The sequence below is a fragment of the Moschus berezovskii genome, chromosome 10 (genome assembly GCF_049115385.1).
Source record: "Moschus berezovskii isolate FMDL1 chromosome 10, NW_MosBer_1.0, whole genome shotgun sequence".
Lineage (NCBI taxonomy): Eukaryota > Metazoa > Chordata > Mammalia > Artiodactyla > Moschidae > Moschus > Moschus berezovskii.
In genome coordinates this window covers 99539888-99547995 of record NC_142469.1, presented here as the reverse complement: position 1 = coordinate 99547995, position 8108 = coordinate 99539888, and the positions used below count along the sequence as shown (strand labels likewise).

At 42.1% G+C, this 8108-nt stretch overlaps 1 pseudogene; it reads left to right on the top strand.

The window, feature by feature from the left end:
* The first annotated feature begins 6864 nt into the window (after positions 1–6864).
* On the top strand, positions 6865–7254 carry LOC129561165 (potassium voltage-gated channel subfamily E member 1-like; annotated as a pseudogene).
* Positions 7255–8108: the final 854 nt, after the last annotated feature.

Below are 8108 nucleotides of genomic sequence, written 5' to 3'. Positions count from 1 at the left end.
CCTTTCTGATTACGATGTCTCAGTTTTCATGAATTCCAACAAAGCTCCCTCCTTTCCTCCCCTGGACTCAGCACTGCGAGTCCTCTGATGCCTTGATCCCTGCGTTAATTTTACCTGAGCCAAATGCTGCACCTGTGAGATCTAACCCCAGGATGCTGGGTCAGGGCGGAGAGGTTCTCCCAGACCCACAGAATCAGAATCTTTGAGAAGGCTTGACATGTGACCAGACCCCTGGAACCCTCTTTCTCATTTTACAGAGGAGGAAATCCAGGCCAAGAGGACACTGGCCAAACTCAGGTCTCCTGACCCCTGGTTCAGTGCTCTTTCTACTCTACCACCAAAACCATGACTGTCTCCGTGATTGGAAATCAGAACAAACACAGTGTATCCAGGGAGTGTTTCCTTTTCTTTTTTCCTTCAGTAATAACAAACATGATTGTGCAGTCACTCATAAAATGTTAATTACTCTCCCTGATTTTTAGTTTAAACTCTTAGCTTGAAGCATTAGGCATTTCAACAATAAAAAGCCATTCTCTTTTCAATATACCTTCAATTTTTTATTTCTTATAAATATTCAATTGAATATTTCCACTTGTGTTAGAAGTTTGCTAATTTACTGGAAGTTGATTCTATTCCCTGGAAATGTCACTTGGGTGGCCCTGCTGGGCTAAAATGCAAAGTCTAAGTACTGATTTTTGAACCTGGAGTTCTGCGTAGGATTCAACAGCTGTTTGCTTTCTCTAAGGCATTTGAGAATAACTATAGTTTCAAGAGTAATCAGGAAAGACTCCTCTTTGAAAATAGAAGCTCCCTCTAAAGTAGGATTCATGTTTTTGAAACATAAAGAACTTAACTCTGATGAGATGATTACCTATAATTCATATTTTATTGGTAACTCAGCATGGAATGGTCTTTCATCAAATAAAGCTGTAGCATGTTGATAGATTAAAAACCCAGCACAGATATTTTATTTCCCAGTTGATTACATAAGGACTTGACCAGTGGAGTGTGTGTGAGACATTTTGTTACAGCTAGGCCTGCACGTATTCAGCTGAATTCTCTGAGCCCTCAGATAGGAATTAGAAAAACTGTGTGTTACTAATGATGAAGAAAACAGACTCACCTTCAAAGGCAAATGGACAATCAGTTGATAGCAATTTTGAGTACAGGAAAAACATCACACATCACATACCCTTCCATAGAGAAGCTGAAGAGTCTGATAAAAATTTAGGAAATAAGATTTAAAGAGGTCTGCAGTGGTTATGGAAAAAAAAAAGAAGGCTTTATCTCTTCTTACAGATAAATCTACTGCAAAAACAACTTAGAATTCTCTTAAATATCACTCAATAGCAAGGGCAATGTTCAATCTGTGAATCGTCAGGTTGTCTCCTGATCCACCTAAGAAATTAATACAATATTTGGGGTGAAAGTAGACATTGCCCTAGAGTCCAGGGGATGTTGGTCATGATGAATTTATATTTAACAGTGTTTTATTTGCTTAGACCCAGTACTTGTGAAATTTCAGTGACCATCAGCCCTCTGGCCATCTAGACAAGAAGCCAAAGGTTGCAAGTAGTGTCACTCCAGCCACCCCAGCGCTCCAGTGAGATAAGAAATGAGTTGAGTCTGAGAGCAAATGACGTGGGGCTCTAGCTGTCTGTGAGGGTGGCAGCAACTACCACCATCTCACACCAAAACTGCAGAATCCTAGGCGAGATCGACGCAAGACTCCGGTCAGGGACCAGGAGCACACGTGAGCTAGAGCTAGAGGGATGGCTGGGGTTGGGCTGATACAGGTGTTGGGCACCAGGAAGTCCTGATTTATCTTTTGAGAGAGTGGACCATGCTACAAATTGGTATTTTGAAAAATCTCCATTGGTGCTTCTACTATGAAAACCCAACTCCCTCCTTCACTTCTGGACACTGTGTGTGCTTGGTTGCTCAGTTGTGTCCAATTCTTTGAGACCCCGTGGACTGTAGCCCACCAAGCTTCTCTGTCTAAGGCGTTCTCCAGACAAGAATAATGGAGTGGGTAGCCATTCCCTTCTCCAGGGGATCTTCCCAACCCAGGGATCCAACCCAGGTCTCCTGCATTGCAGGTGGATTCTTTACTGTCTGAGCCATCTGAGCCGCTATAAACAAGAAGAAGATTTTTGGAGGTAAAATTTGTCCTTTAAAGTTCCTTATCTCTCTTGACTAGAGGGTGCATAACCTCTTTTTCCTTGTCACTTAGAACATTAATAAATAAAAACAAGAAAGTTTCTTTTTATAATCCACTTAGAAAAGTATATATTTCCTCATGAATCACTTTGTCGGTAACTAGTTAATGATTTATCATAAGATGAATGGACACCATGGTTCTTAGTCCTCAAGATAGCTTGGAATCACAAGGGCAGAAACTCTGGGGGTGAACCCCAGATGTAGGGTGCTTTTCAGAAGTACTCTGGGTTAGTCCTTATTGCAACCAGGGTTGATATCCTTGGCTAAACAGCCTTGACTGAGCACTTTCACTTAGTATTGAGTGATTTCTTTATCACAGTATAGCCTTTGTTATTCAGATTTTCACTCCAGTTGATCGGATTCAGGAAACTGGAAAGTAGAGGGTGCTTGGTGAGGAGGGCATGTGTTTATTCTGTTTAGATGATTCATTGCTGTTATTTACTCCCTGTGTAATCTATGGTCACAATCAGACATTTTTGCCTTCAGAGGATATCCCACACCCTGTGCTTTCCCACAGCTGCTGTAGTAATGGTAAATTGCCACCTTATTTGAAGGAATACAATTGTGACATAAAATATAAGGTTCAGCTGTAGGTGTGCAGGTGGCTGGCACCTGGGTGAATGAATGAGAAGTTCCCATTCTGTCTTTCTCACACGGTCTATTTGCTACATGCTTTAGTTTGTTCTCCCAACAATTCTCTTTTTTATTAGGGAAATAAGGCTGCCTTCTGTGAGATAAACACATACATACTGGATAAAATCAGACATATCCAACTTCCAGAGCAGAATGAATGATTTAGCTATAACTTGATTCAAATCCTAAGGAGAGGGTGCCCTTGTTTTCACTGCTGGGCAAGTCCCTGTTGCAGAAACAGATGCCCGAGGTTTTTGTGTCCAATGATAAGTTTAATCATGGTTAATAATGATGGTTCATTTATCTTGCAGTAATCTATAATGCAGTATCCTCCTGAAAGCTTCTCTTGTTGGATAATTTAGTCAGCATCAGCTCAAGGTGCTAAGTACAAGGATGCTCAGTCACAGGGAAGAGGCAACAGGAGCCAAAGACAAAAGGAAAATAAAGCTCAGAGGGGAGTCATGGCAGTGGGACCAGGTGCCTGCTGATGGTCACAGATGAGTTCCTGATGGCAGTGATGTTCATGGAGCCAGACTGTCTGGCAAAGTTAAACATTTAAGATACTGGTGAAGGTGATCATTACTGCCTATATAGTAAGCTCTTATCATCATATGTATGCTCCATCATCATAATTGCTGCTGGCCAGACCCTGCCGAGTAGTGACCAAGTGCTGACTCTAGCTGGACAGTACCAAATATTTTATCTACCCAGTCTTTTTCCCCCAAAAATCTGTACAAGTAGGTGATGTTTACCAAACTTAACAGAAGGGGACACTGAGACTCGGAGTGGAAAGTCAGCTAAGAGCTGCATCCCTGCTAAACTGCCCAGGCAGGATTTAAGCTGAGATCCGTCTGAAGTGGGAGGCCAACACTCTTAATCACCACCATGTATGCTCCAGAGATCTATCTTGTACACACATTGGAATTTTATTGCAGATTTCTTTGGGGTATAAACATGTGACAAATTGCAATATTTGAGATCTGCAGTAACATTCATTACACCGTTTAAGCTGAAGCTTTCAGGAGGCGATTTCCATCTTGTTTTTGGAACAGACTCCCGGACACCGAATTAAAAATGGTTGTCTTCCTTATTGAAGGACACTCCATCAAGTGCTAGGCAGTCAAGGTTTCTTGCAGCCAGATCCTAAAGATAAGTTCTAATGAATTCTCTTAAGACAGTGTTGGAAATTTGTCCTTTTGAGCATTGCATTTGTCAAAGAATTCAGCATACTTAATTGGAATTAAGAGGCTGGATATAGTACAAAAAAATGGCATTTATAACTGCTGAGTTATATCTGCCATTCCATTGGGGTGGAATTTGAAAGCTATCATGGGAGATCATCTTTCTTTTTGGTCTTTCTCATTCTTACTGCTATATTTCCTAGAGATGAACTTTAAAAGCATTTACATTTTGTTTCCTTCTGCCCTGAATGTCAGTCACCACTACCACTTACTGTCTTTCTGTATTTCCAACTTCTGCATGTCCTTTTCTTTGCTCTGTTTTTCTCCATGTTACTTCCTGAATCCCAAGCCCTTTACTCCATATATACATCACCGTTTTTGTTTATTTTTGGTTTGTTTCATTCTACCCCTATTATCTTTCTAGACCTTGAAAATTCCTATTATTTTTGGACTTTTAGACTATCTCATGTTTTACCTTTTTTTCCTTCTGCATACATGAAATTGCAATTTCATTCTGATGGCTTTTAAAATGAATTTCATTCTCAAAACTGTCCATAGTTATTTGGAGTGCCTAGACTATAAGCCCCATGAGGGCTGGGACCACGTGTTGCCCAGCATTGAAGGCTACATATGTGTACAGTGCATGATCATAACCTACACCTTAGAAATAGTGATTGAATGAATAAGTGCTCCTGAAGTAATACATTGGATCCAAACATAAAATAAGATTGTTTTCATGATAGCTCATCACAACAAAGTGCTTTAAGAAATTGCCAAAGGATTCTAAAATTGTTTTTGAACAATTGGAGTATCATTGGAAGAAGCATTTAGTCTTTAGCCAAGTTATGTTAAAAAGGATGTCATTGCTTTTGATGTGTAAGTTTTGGCTGAATAGTTTTTTGCGTAGCAAACTGTTTAAAGAAACCTGTTTAAAAACATTCATCTAATGTATATAATTTGGATATGGAAAGGCTTTCTTTTAAATGTTACTTTTAAATCTGAATTAATTCAAATGCACAGCAAAGTACAGAAAATAATAAAGATATTCATGGATCAAACAAACCAGGTTTAACAAATATAATTGTGTATCCTTCAACTTGATATTATTTGAAGTAATAAAGTGTTTTATGTAGCTAAATCTCCATTGAATTAATTTGCTCATATTCTGAAGCTGGAAAATACATTTTCTCTCTTATTTCGTATTTTTATTTTTTTGTGAAGCCCTATATCAGTTCAGTTCAGTCGCTCAGTTATGTCTGACTCTTGTGACCCCATGAACCACAGCATGCCAGGCCTCGCTGTCCATCACCAACTCCCAGAGTTTGCCCAAGTTCATGTTCTTTGCATCAGTGATGCCATTCAGCCATCTCGTCCTCTGATGCCTTCTTCTCCTTCTGTCCTCAATCTTTGCCAGCATCAGGGACTTTTCCAATGAGTTCTGTTCATATCAGATAACAAAGATACTATAATTTCAGCTTCAGTCCTTCCAGTGAATATTCAGGGTTGCTCTCCTTTAAGATACACTGGTTTAATTTCCTTGCCAAGGAACTTTCAGGAGTCTTCTCCAGCACCACAGTTTGAAGGCATCAATTCTTTGGCGTTCTGCCAAAGTTCTACAGTCCAGCTCTCATAATCATTCATGACCACTGGGAAGATCATAGCCTTGACTATAAACCTTTCTCGTCAGGGTAATGTTTCTGCTTTTCAGTACACTGTCTAGGCTTATCATCACTTTCCTACCAAGAAGCAGTCATCTTCTGATTTCATAGCTGCAGTCACCATCCACAGTGATTTGGGAGCCCAAGGAAAGGAAATCTGTTACTACTTCCACCTTTTCCCTTTCTATTTGCTATGCAGTAATGGACTCACTCACGCAGACGCGAGAGACGCCGGCCCCCGCGCAACCGACCACGCAAAGAGGCGCGGCAGTGAGGAGCTACCCCACGCCTGAGGCCAGGGCCGGCGGCCGAGAGGAGTTACCCCACGTCCAATAGGCGGAGGCTGCGCGGGCGCAGGAGGGCCGAGAGGAGCTACTCAACGTTCAAGGTCAGGAGGGGCGGCCTTGAGGAGATACCCTCATCCAAGGTAAGTTGCAGCGGCTGCGCTTTCTTGGAGCAGCTGTGAAGAGATAGCCCACGCCCAAGGTAAGAGAAACCCAAATAAGACGGTAGGTATTGCGAGGGGGCATCAGAGGGCAGACACACTGAAATCATAATCACAGGAAACTAGTCGATCTGATCACATGGACCACAGCCGAATGTGGTCCACTGAAGAAGGGAATGGCAAACCACTTCAGTATACTTGCCTCGAGAACCCCATCAACAGTATCAAAGGGCAAAATGATAGGATACTGAATGAGGAATTCCCCAGGTCGGTAGGTGCCCAGTATGCTACTGGAGCTCAGTGGAGAAGTAACTCTAGAAGGAATAAATGGAAGGAGTAAAAGCAAAACCAATACCCAGTTTTGGATGTGACTGGTGATAGAAGCAAGGTCCGGTGCTGTAAGAGCAATATTGCATAGGAACCTGGAATGTTAGGTCCATGAATCAAACCCCTCAGCTTGCTCTGGTCTGTTTCATGCTGCCCATCAGAGATGAGCTGAGGTTGGGTCTGAGGAAGGCAACCTTGGTTTCCAGAATACTCAGGTTATCTCTGGCTTTTGACAGGTTCTTAGGAAGTGGATTGTTTTGAAAATAAAGTACACTGTGAAGACCTCCGAGGGACTCGCTCTTGTCATCTCAACTCTCTGAAGGCAGAGCTGGTTGCGCTTTTCTTTAAGACAGTTTTCCTGAGAAGTTCCCCCTCCGGGAGTGAAACCTTGACTCTCAGGATGATCCTGTCTAACGCCACGGCCGTGACACCTGTGCTGACCAAGTTGTGGCAGGGGACAGTTCAACAGGGCAGCAACACGTCTGGGCTGGCCCGCAGGTTCCCAGGCCACTAGGATGGCAAGCTGGCAGCCCTCTACATCCTCATGGTCCTCGGCTTTTTCGGCTTCTTCACCCTGGGCATCATGCTGAGTTACATCCGCTCTAAGAAACTGGAGCACTCCCATGACCCATACAACGTGTACATTGAGTCTGACACTTGGCAGGAGCAGGACAAGGCATACTTCCAGTCCCGGATTCTGGAGAGCTGCAGGGCATGTTACGTCATTGAGAACCAACTGGCTGTCGAGCGACCCAGTGTGTACCTTCCTGAGATGAAGTGGTCAGCCTGACCCCGGGACCAGTCAAAACTGGACAGAGTCTCCCTTTTAAGCTGATGTTTCTAATCACATGTTCCTTATTTTCTTTATTGTATGAGTATAATTGGGGTTTTTGTCTATCATAAGGGGTGAAAGGGGGATTTAATATCACTACATTTCTAAAATCACGTTCCTTCTATAATAGATTGTCAGTTGTTCCCCCCCCCCCGCCAAAAAAAGAGAAGAGCAACACAAGAGAAGACTCTACACATGGACATCACCAGATGGTCAACACCGAAATCAGATTGATTATATTCTTTGCAGCCAAAGATGGAGAAGCTGTATACAGTTAGCAAAAACAAGACCAGGAGCTGACTGTGGCTCAGATCATGAACTCCTTATTGCCAAATTCAGACTTAAATTGAAGAAAGTAGGGAAAACCACTAGAACATTCAGATATGACCTAAATCAAATCCCTTATGATTATACAGTGGAAGTGAGAAATAGATTTAAGGGACTAGATCTGATAGATAGAGTGCCTGATGAACTCTGGACGGAGGTTCGTGACATTGTACAGGAGACAGGGACCAAGACCATCCCCATGGAAAAGAAATGCAAAAAAGCCAAATGTCTGTCTGAGGAGGCCTTACAAATAGCTGTGAAAAGAAGAGAAGCGAAAAGCAAAGGAGAAAAGGAAAGATATAAGCATCTGAATGCAGAGTTCCAAAGAATAGCAAGGAGAGATAAGAAAGACTTCCTCAGCGATCAATGCAAAGAAATAGAGGAAAACAACAGAATAGGAAAAACAAGAGATCTCTTCAAGAAAATTAGAGATATCAAGGGAACATTTCATGCAAAGATGGGCTTGATGAAGGACAGAAATGATA